Here is a 10562-nt window from a genome sequence, read left to right as displayed (position 1 = left end):
TAGAGCGTGCGACGATGAACCACCTAACACAGACCTCATCCGACAGGCTCGGTTGGAGCACAGCCGGTAACGAGAATGGCGGCACTTGATTTGCACAGACGGCCACACTGGCGACGGGCCAACAATGACCTAGCGCGGGCAAAGGCTTGAGTAGGGTCTTAGGAAGCTCCTTGCTACCTTGGTTGGCCGGGAGAAGCACTGCTATCGAGGCTTGTCGGGACTGGACTAGAGTCACTGGAGTTGGGGAAGAATAGCACGTGAAAGTTCAATTCGACCTGGGAAAAGGAGGATTCACACGAAAAACTGAGGGGAAAGCTCTGTATGATGTCCCTCAACGCATTTTGAGGCTTGGTTAGGGCGGATTCGAGCTCGAGTGGGTGAGAATTGAGTTCGATATGGCTCCGTATAGATAATCGCTCCGTTCTTGCGTGGTCTAATAGAGAGAGCTGCAAGGGATAGAGAGAGAAAGCAGGATGCATCTCTCTGTCTGGGGAGCTCGATGCATTAGAGAGGTTGAGCCGCATGATCTCGATTCAAGAAACGAATGACGAAATCAAGGGGTGAAGTCACATCGTGACTTTGAGGGCTGAAGCCAGAGGATCTCAATCCGTGGCAAATGGCAAATAGAGAATTAGATGTACATAGATTAGTCTTACGTAAGTGTGAATATATGGTTGACACATGGGGCCATGTCTTTGAACTCCACAAGTCCGTGAAAAAAAATTCTTGTAACCACTGGGTTCTTCATTGAGATTTTTTTTTCTAACACCCCTACATTTCTAAAAACTGTGACATCATCTATATGGAACTTTACATGAATAGTCTATCTTTTTCACCATATTTGTTTGTAACCCACACACAGTGAGCAAAGAAACACTTAGGGCCTCAGCTTATTTGTAACGTACAAATTCACATGAATATCTCACGAATTCCACTTGGATTTACTCATTGACTGCACAATTCAGTCCTGTTCTAAACATGCCTAAAAGAGTAAGGAAAAAGTCAATTTTTGGTCCCTCAACTATTGAGTTTGTTTAAAAACCGTCCCTCATCTTATAAACCAGAAATCTTAAGTCATTCAAGTCATGAACCTGTTCAGAGCTCGTCCCTCGCACCGTTTTGAGTGTTTTGCGCCGCTGACTGGGACTTGATGTGGCATGGGCACGCTGAGTCAGCCGCGAGGCCCCTTGTTTATCCACGCCCGAGATCGTCTTGTCCTGTCCTGTGCTCCCAAATCCCTAGCCCCCATTCCCTTCTTCTCCTGTCGTCGCCGCCTTCACAATCCCTCTACTACACACCATTGTCGCTGTTGCGCCGTTCAAATCTGACCGCCGTAGGTCCAGAATCTGGACATTATTGGAGAATGTGTGGGAGTTACGTGCGGATCGATATTGCTCAGTGAGGAAAAAGGTGAGTGCTGTTGCAGCTATATTGTATTGGGGAAAGATTTGCATCGATATGTTCGAACATAATAAAATAGACCTAGCTGAGCTGCTGATTTGAGTAGTTTAAGCTATTGGTTGCATTTGTTTAAGCTGTTGTGCGATTGTTTTAGTGGTAGAGCTTGTATTTTTGTACTGTCCCATGTAGTATTGAATGAATTCTATATGCTTGTAGGTTGACAAAATGGATAATTGACAAGTTGGCAGTGAAATTTCACTACAATGGGGAGTTTTTGAATGATGGTAAGGTTGTGAGGTATTATGGAGGTTAAGAGGGGATGTCCTATATTGACTGAGATAAAATATCGTTGCCAGAGATAAGAGGCCATCTGGAATACCACTTCAAGGACATTGGTCTTGTGCCTTTGAGTTAGTTGTTCCCTGGCAAGGAGTTGTCAAATAGACTAAGAGTTCTTTATGATGACAAGACATGCCAGACAATGTCAGATTACATCACTGATGGTGGTGTCATTGATACTTATGTAGAGTCTGTGGAATCTGATGCCGATGTTGATAAAGAAGACAATTGTAGTGATTGGGAGAATGAGATGGAAGCTGGTGAGGCTTTAGGAAGACAGATTGTTGAGAAACCACCAATGTCACTAGAACAAAAAAAAAGAAGGATATAGCATTTCTCAAGTCATTATATCCATCTCCATCTTGTTCAAAAGGCAACAGTGTTAGATCTCCAAACACTTGCAAAACATCTCTGACATCTGTAGTTCAAGAAGAAGTTGATAATGGCAGCAGTGATAGTGACTACCTTCTGAGAGATAATGACACTTTTGAGGCTTTGGAGAACTTGACAAAGTATAAGGAGTTCAAGAAGAAGTTCTAGGAGGGAGAATACATAGTACATGTGGATCCTCAAGGTGTTGAAGCAATCGCCAAAAAAGTCTTCGAGCAAATACAACTGGATGAACAAATAGATGTCTTGCATGAGTGCAGTGATACTTCATATTTTTCATCTAGTGAAGAAGAAGATAGTTATGATGAACAAGACAGTGATGGTGAACTAGGGAGAAGGAATCTAAAGTATCCAAGGTATGACAAGAAGGCATCCATTCCTACTTTCAAATTGGGCATGACTTTTAGAGGAAAGGTGTGATTTATAAAGGAGGTGAGGAAGTATGGTCTAGCTGAAAGGAAGGTCATCAAATTTGTTAAGAATGACCTAAAGAGGGTGAAAGCTAAATGTGACTGGACAAATTGCCAATGGTCCATCCTATTATCAGATACAAGAAGAACTGAAGGATGACATATCATTACTTTTAGAGATGAGCATAGTTGTCTACCAAGGAGGGATAATTCATTAGTGACACCAAGAAGGATTGCAGAAAAGTTTGAGACATATCCATCATGGCCAATCCAGCTTGGAAGATTGAGCATGTGAAGCAAATAGTGCAGGAGGTGATGCATGCTGATGTTAGCATATCAAAGTGCAAGAGAGCAAGTCCATTGTCATGCACAAGTTGTTGGACTCAATGAAAGGGTGGTATGCAAGGTTGTTTGATTACCAAAAAGAGTTGTTGAGGAGAAATTCAGGTAGCACTGTGATTGTTAAGCTCCATCCAAACAGCACAGAGGATGTATTTCAAAGAATGTACATCTATCTTGATGTCTGCAAAAAAAGTTTCCTTGCAGGATGCAGGAAAGTAATTGGACTAGATGGATGTTTCTTCAAGGGTCATACCACTAGAGAATTGATTTGTGCCTTAGGTAGACATGGGAATAACCAAATGTACCCAGTAGCTTGGGTTGTTGTTGAGAAGGAAACCAATGATTCTTGGGATTGGTTCTGTGATATTCTATTCATGGACCTGCAGCTAAGTGATGGTGAAGGATAGGTTATCATCTCAAACAAACAGAAAGGACTAATCAATATTGTAGAGAAATGAGTGCCACAAGTTGAGCATAGGATGTGTGCTAGACACATCTATACAAATTGGAGGAAGAAGTTCAAGGACAGGAAGTTGCAGAAGAAGTTATGGAAATGTGAAAAATCTTCATGTGTTAATCTCTTCAACTATCATAAGGCAAAGCTAGCTGAAGACATACTTGCAGGGGCAAAGGCAATCATGAGAACTAATCCAAAGCATTGGAGTAGAGCATGGTTCAGACTTGGATCAAATTGTAACTCAGTTGACAACAACATGTGTGAGAGTTTCAATCACTCCATTGTTGAGTCAAGGTTCCTCCCTATCAGTAGTATGCTAGAGTGGATTAGGAGAAAAGTGATGGTAAGGATCCAAGTCAACTTGAGTAAGGTAAAGAACTGGAAAGGAATAGTATGCCCCGATATCTTAAGAAGTTAAAAGAATACATCAATGAGTCTGTTTTTTGCCATGCAGTATACAATGTAAGTGATGCTTTTGAGGTGACTCATATGGAGCATAGATTTACTGTAGATTTGAGCACAAATACATGTTCTTGTAGGTATTGTCAGTTATTTGGTTTGCCTTACCCACATGCCATTGCATGCATTCATTGGAGAACTGACAAACTTGATGACTATATTGCTCACTGCTACTCAATTGAGGGGTATAAAAGGACTTATGAGTTCTGCTTACAACCAGTATATAGAATGTATTTCTGGCCCACATATAACAGGTCTAAACCAAAGGCTCATCAGAACCTAAAAATACCAGGGAGACCAAAGACTAGCAGAACCAAAGAGCCTCAAGAGAAGCCCAAACCTACTACTAAGCTGTCCAAAGTTGGCACGGTCATAAGGTGTAGCAAGTGCAAAGGGATAAGTCACAACAAGTCCACTTGTGAGAAGAGAAATGGATGGAATCAAAACACATCAGCTGCAAGTGTTGGAAACTCTGCTGCACAAGAACAAATGTTATGTTAATTACACTACATTAGTATATTCTTTTCATGTTGACTAAGTATCTTCATTAGCAATAGGAATTATGTCGAGGATTAATCCCTGATAATGATTCTGTGGTGTACCGGTTGAAGGGCGCGTAAACAACATTGAAGGTGTGCGTTTGTCGGCGTGTGTACGTGTTGAACTCAAGAACACCGGGGTTATCTAGGTTTAGGCCTCCCGAAGGATAACAACCTTACGTCTTATGTATTTTGTTATGAGTACTTGTGAATCAGTTACCCTTCCTTTACAAACTAGATCCTCCTATATTTATATACTAGAGAGAGGGAGAACATACAAGTGGACTCTGATTAGCAGACCCATGCCTAGCTATATATTCAACTCTTAGATCATATCCTGGAGAATCGGGTGAGCCCAACTTACCATGAGAGCTTTGAATGTCTGTCCCAACCGTGAAACGCCTCAACACCTGCCTTCCCTGGCCGCCTGACTCATCCTATCACCGTGTGTCATAAGATCATCTGTCAAGCCGTCATGTCCCTGTGCCCCGTGATTCTATCTGCAAAATCATCCATTTCCATGGTCGTTCTGCAAACCCTGTCTTATCAGCCGTGTGGTGCTATGCTGGCCCGCAAGGTTTCATCCATAGCATTTAATGCTATGAGACGGGGCAGTGCCCAACCGCGCCAGCCATGACTTTGTTCACTGGATGGGGTGCTTGGGGAAGGAAAACACTTGAGTAGATAGCAATAAGTGCGATTAGATGGGTTAAATAAGGACCGGCCCTGCGACCATCAAGGGTTGATCACGGGATCTCATAATATCTCAAGGAGGCTGGTCACACAAGCCTTGCGCTAGTTGTGCGAGCTTGGACCTGGTCGCACGATGGGCCAGGGTTTAGGAAATATCCCCCGTCGATCGTCATACCCCTTGTAGGGCCCGTTAGCCCGGATGCCCACTTAATCAATACTCCGACAGTAACCCCCAAGCTCCCCCGTGGCCGTAGTCAGGTTTGGTCGCACCACTTAGACCCCGAGGGAACATAGTCCACCCAGAGAGTGGTCGTCAACACCGTTTAGCTTTCAGAGTTTGACTCTGTACTTCATGTCACATTGAAAGGACAATGATGTCGCCTAGAGGGGAGGTGAATAGGCGTTTTTACAAAAATTCAACCATTTCTACCGTTGGCCTAAACTTGCAGCGGAATATAAACTAACGAGTTTTTCACAAGAGAAAAAACTAAATATGCTAGGCTCAACTAGTGCATAATCACCCTAAATAAGTGTGGAAATTACAATCCTAAGGTGACAAAAATTACTCAATTCTAGCAAGAGATATGCAATAAAACTTAAATTGAAAAAGGCTGAAAACACTGTTCATATGCCTGAAATTACTGTCCATCGGAGACTCCGGTGTACTCCGGATATTCCGGAGTGTACAGGTCCGGAAACTCCGGTAAAGGCCAGATTCTCCGGGTTCTGTACAGAACTGAGCTCGAAACTGAATAAAATTAATGAGTAGAGAGTTCTAGCTCAAACCAAGTGATGTCGTGTGTTCCCGGAGATGATTCCAAGTAGATTCACGAAGAACCTACACTCAAATACACACAAACAAGTAGATCGAGCAATATGCATAAAGATTTGAGCAAGAACATAAAATTAAGGAAACAAGAGAGGAGACACAAAATTTGTTTCCCGAAGTTTGGATTCATCACCGTGAATCCTACGTCTCCGTTGAGGAAGCTCCAACGAGCCGGGTCTCTTTCAACCGCTTTCCTCGATCCACTAGCTTTATCTCTTCCCTTTCGGAGGCGAGATCGACCTTCACAAACTTTTCCGCGGCTCACCACACGTGCGGGAGCTCACCGAGCAACACCTAGCCAGCTAGGAGGCTTCACCTCCAAGAGTAACAAACGCAATCGAACTTCTTGCCGAGAACTCAAGTGCTCAAGATTGGATTTTAGCTCACTTGCACTCAATTTTCCAATCTCTCAACCCAACTCACTTTTCTTCTCAAATCATACACTAGAATAGAGTGGGAGAGGTTTCTTTTGGCTCTAGAGGATGTTCTTTTCGTGCCCTTGCAGCAGCCCCAAAGGATGGGGTGAGTGGGGTATAAATAGCCCACTCCAAAGAACTAGTCGTTACTGTTTTTGACAGAACTGACCGGAGTATCCGGTGAACACCGGAGTATCCGGACCTAAATCCAAATACGGCGTCAGAACGGTCACAGAATGTGTCAGAACTAGCCGTTATGCTCTTTTCTGGACTTTTACCGGAGTATCCGGCCTACACCGGAGTCTCCGGTCGGCACTTAACACAGAAAATAGCCCCGGAGACTTCCCGGAGTCTCCGACCACTCCAGGTGCTGGAGTATCCGGACTTCACCGAAGTCTCCGGCCTTTCCAGGTACCGGAGTATCCGGCCTACACCAGAGTCTCCGGCCACAGCATAGCTGACCTCCGAAAAACGGCGATAACTTTTGATCCCGGAGTCCGATTTCGACGATTTTAGACTCTATGGAAAGCTTATTCAGAGGGCTACACATCCCAACTGAATTCAAGACCTAAAACATATAGGATCAAATTAGGAACACTCCAAAACCTATTTTGAACACTTCCGCACTTCCCGCTCCGGACTCTTAACAACAAACTCTCACTTTGGGTTTGGTTGGGAACTCTTGAGCACTGAGACGCGACAATTAGCTCACGTTGCATCCCTCTTAATAGTGCGGCATACCTATACTCAAATTTAAAGATAAAACTCGTTTGAACCACTTTGAGCATTTGAAAACTTTCAAGTACCGCTTCTTTTTCTTTCAAACCTTGAGGGTTGCCAACTTCCATATATTCTTCACTCCATCTCTTCTTGATTCTTCATATAATTGATGTGAATCATCCATAGCTTCCCATAGCCTCGCACGGTCCATCGGTGCAAAGCCTTCACTCGCTCTTCACCACCGCCTTGGTCCTTCGGCGCCAAGCCATTTGCTTGCCCTTCACCACGGATGGTCCATCGCAGCCGAGTCTTGCTTGCCCTTCACCGTCTTGCCATAGAAAACCACTTTGTATTCGACATCTTCAAGGAATTCACTTTTTCATATATGGAGTCCACTCTTGTTCTTCACTTTTGGCATATATGATTTCAATTCAACTTATGCCTTTTTATGGATCCTAACCCCAACTCACTCTGAAGCACAAAGTACATGAGTTAGTCCATAAAACCTAAATGACAACATTTATACCTTAAGTTACTTGATCTCCAGAAGTAACTTATTAGCCTTCATGCATATTATCAATCTTCATATAGAACCTAACCCCACTCATTCTTAAACACATAGCACACGGGTTAGTTCATAAAACTCTATTAACAAGTCATACTTTTAGTTACTTGATCTCCACAAGTAACTTAGCATTCAAGCTTATTGCTAATCTTATTGAGCTTCTTCTTCTTCTTATGAGCATCACTAAAAGCTCATTTATTTAGATGCATATTTCTCCTCCATGCATCACATCCGAGCATCACCTAGAGCTCATTCATCTTGATGCATTTTCATTCTCCCCATTCACCTAGAGCTCATGCATATCTTTCATCCATGCATCACCTATGGAACAAACTACTAACAAACTCAACACCATTGTTAGTTCATAGGTATTGTCATTAATTACCAAAACCACACATAGGGGCTAGATGCACTTTCACACATGGGGAGGTTAAGCGTCATGAGAAGGGGGGAGAGAGAGAGAGAGAGAGAGAGATTGAATATTACCGGGACCGAGGGGGCTTTTGGTTCCTCATGTGTGCTCCTTTGGACTTCGAGCCGTTCAGATGTCGCGCCAGTTGAGATTCCTCAGTACTTCCTGGGGCGAGGTGTCTATGATGGAATGTGTATAAAAAACTAAGGTGTTGGTGCCCAGGCGCCGCCACATGTGCACGGGTTTGACCGAGGCGTGGCCATGAGTCCCCTGGGTAGTAAATGGTAGGATTGTGAGGATGTTTTCCATGGTGTTTTCGCCTTCCACGTTAGGCGTGAATCAATGGCTGGCTAGGCTATAAAATCAAGGGTTCACCTAGCTGGCCACCCATCAATGCCTTATGCAAAGCAAGAAGATAACTCTCTCTGAAGATCATAGTGTCCTCCTCCCATCCTTCGTCGGGAAGGTCGATGGGTTTGGAGGATTTGACAAGGTTCGAGCACCTCCGACGCCGGCTCCGCTGGTGGTGGTGCCCCCGAGGGCAGAAAATCTCAAGAACCTACTCGCACGGTTAGAGCCGGTCACCCTCATGCTTCCCTCACTGCAGACAGGGCCTCCTCCGGCCGTTCTCGTCTGATCACCGGTCCGAGCAATCGCCCTAGGGGAGGTTATTGACATCTTCAACGATAAGTAAGAGATCGACTGGAACCTTCTGCAGAAGGAGATCTACGAAGAGGAGAAGACGGAGGAGGATTAGAAAAAGGGTTCGTTGGTGTTGATCAGTAGCTCTAGCAAGGTCTCTGTGCCAGCCATCCTGCCTGGCTCCTATGCAGGCTATTGTCCGATTCCCAGGGCGACTAGCTGCCGCCCAAGAGAAGAGTATAAGAGATTCCTTGACTTGTTCAAGGGTAAGTAGGGGTCCACATGGTTCTGAACCCTTGGAGCTGGTGGATGCCCATGCCTTACAAGAGTCAGGTGGAACCTTTCTACCAACTGTGCGTTGACCACATGAGTTAGAAGGAAAAGAACTGACATGTAATAGGATAGTCCGACCAAATATAATCGTCTTGTCTATAACCAATCATTTCCACGAATGAAAATATCTCAACCACTTCTGATGGCCTTACCGATGGACAGAAGATTATACGGGGGGCCCTGCAGTTTTTAGATCGTCTGGTCTGGGCCTCTGTTTAGAGTGTTTAGAGAGTTTTCCCTGTGTTATCGTGGCACGTAGGCTCTGATTGTTCCATCCTCTCGTCAGTTAGGCTCTCGAAGCACAGGACAGTCCTTGGCACTACAAGTCACTCGGTGGCGACCAGTGCCCGACCCGAGTGGGGAATTGTAGCCTCACGGTCGTTATCCCAGGCCATTAGTATATTTGCCATTGTGCAAGCAGCGATCCCACGCTGTGCCAGAGCCCACGACCAAATGGTCATTTTAACTTCTTGGCCGCCAGGTCCCGTAGTGGTCAGAGAGTCAATCTGACGGGGGTCCATTGTTGGTCGTGACATCCTGGAAAATAGAGAGTCTAGTCTTTTGAACTTTTAAAAACTTGCAAGTCTTATTCTACACTCGTTCGGAAGGTTATGAAAAATAGAGAAATAGGCCCGTCTCCGAGCAACCCTACACATAGAACTTGCACAATAAGGCAATGTTCTAGGAGTTGTGTAATTCACTGCCGTCCTCCATGGCTAGCTTGACTGCACCAGGTCAGGTGACATCGACTACTTTGTAGGGCCATTCCCACATCGGAGAGAGTTTATTTCGACTGGCCTTATTCTAGATTTGCCTAAGGACAAGGTCGCCTACGACCAGTCTCCGCTCCCTCACCTTGTGGTTGTGATAGCGTTTGAGGCCTTGGTGATATCGGGTAGCTCGGATTAGAGCACGCTCGCGGAACTCTTCGATCATGTTTGCATCACCCTCACTTTGTGCTACCTGGTCGTCGTCCGAGTAGTTGGCCACTCGAGGTGACTGAAGGGTGATCTTGGAGGGAAGCATTGCCTCTGCACCAAAAACAAGGAAGAAAGTGGTCTCGGTCGTAGCCCTACTGGGAGTTGTTCGCAACAATCAGAGTATTATGGGTAGTTCATCCACCTAGTTGAATAGCTGATAAGCCGATCAAAGACCTAGGTTTTGATCCCTTGCAGTATCATCTCATTTGCCCTTTTGACCTGTCCGCTGATCTGTGGGTGTGCCACAACGCATAGCAAACTTTGGTACCGATCTCTTTGCAGTAGTCCTAGAAAGTACTATTTGTGAACTGAGTTCTGTTATCCATAATTATACGACTTAAATTGCAAAACTACACCACCAGCGCCCGTATGAACTTAATCACTGCTGTGATTGTGATCTACCTAACGGGGTCGGCCTCTGTCAGAGGATTAACTCCTGTCGCAGGGATCCCGAGAGACCCCTTTTTAGAGATTCGACCGGCGGGATGATCCTGAATAAGTTCGTCGGAGAAATAAATGGGAATGAATGCAACGGCCGGTGGTGGGGGTGTCAACCTAGTGCGAGAAGAAGTAAATGCACCAGAATTTAGACAGGTTCGGGCCGCACGGGGGCGTAATACCCTACTCCTGTATGG

This window comes from Phragmites australis, chromosome 3 (assembly GCF_958298935.1).
Source record: "Phragmites australis chromosome 3, lpPhrAust1.1, whole genome shotgun sequence".
NCBI classification, from domain to species: Eukaryota; Viridiplantae; Streptophyta; class Magnoliopsida; order Poales; family Poaceae; genus Phragmites; species Phragmites australis.
Note: the sequence above shows the minus strand (reverse complement) of the source record.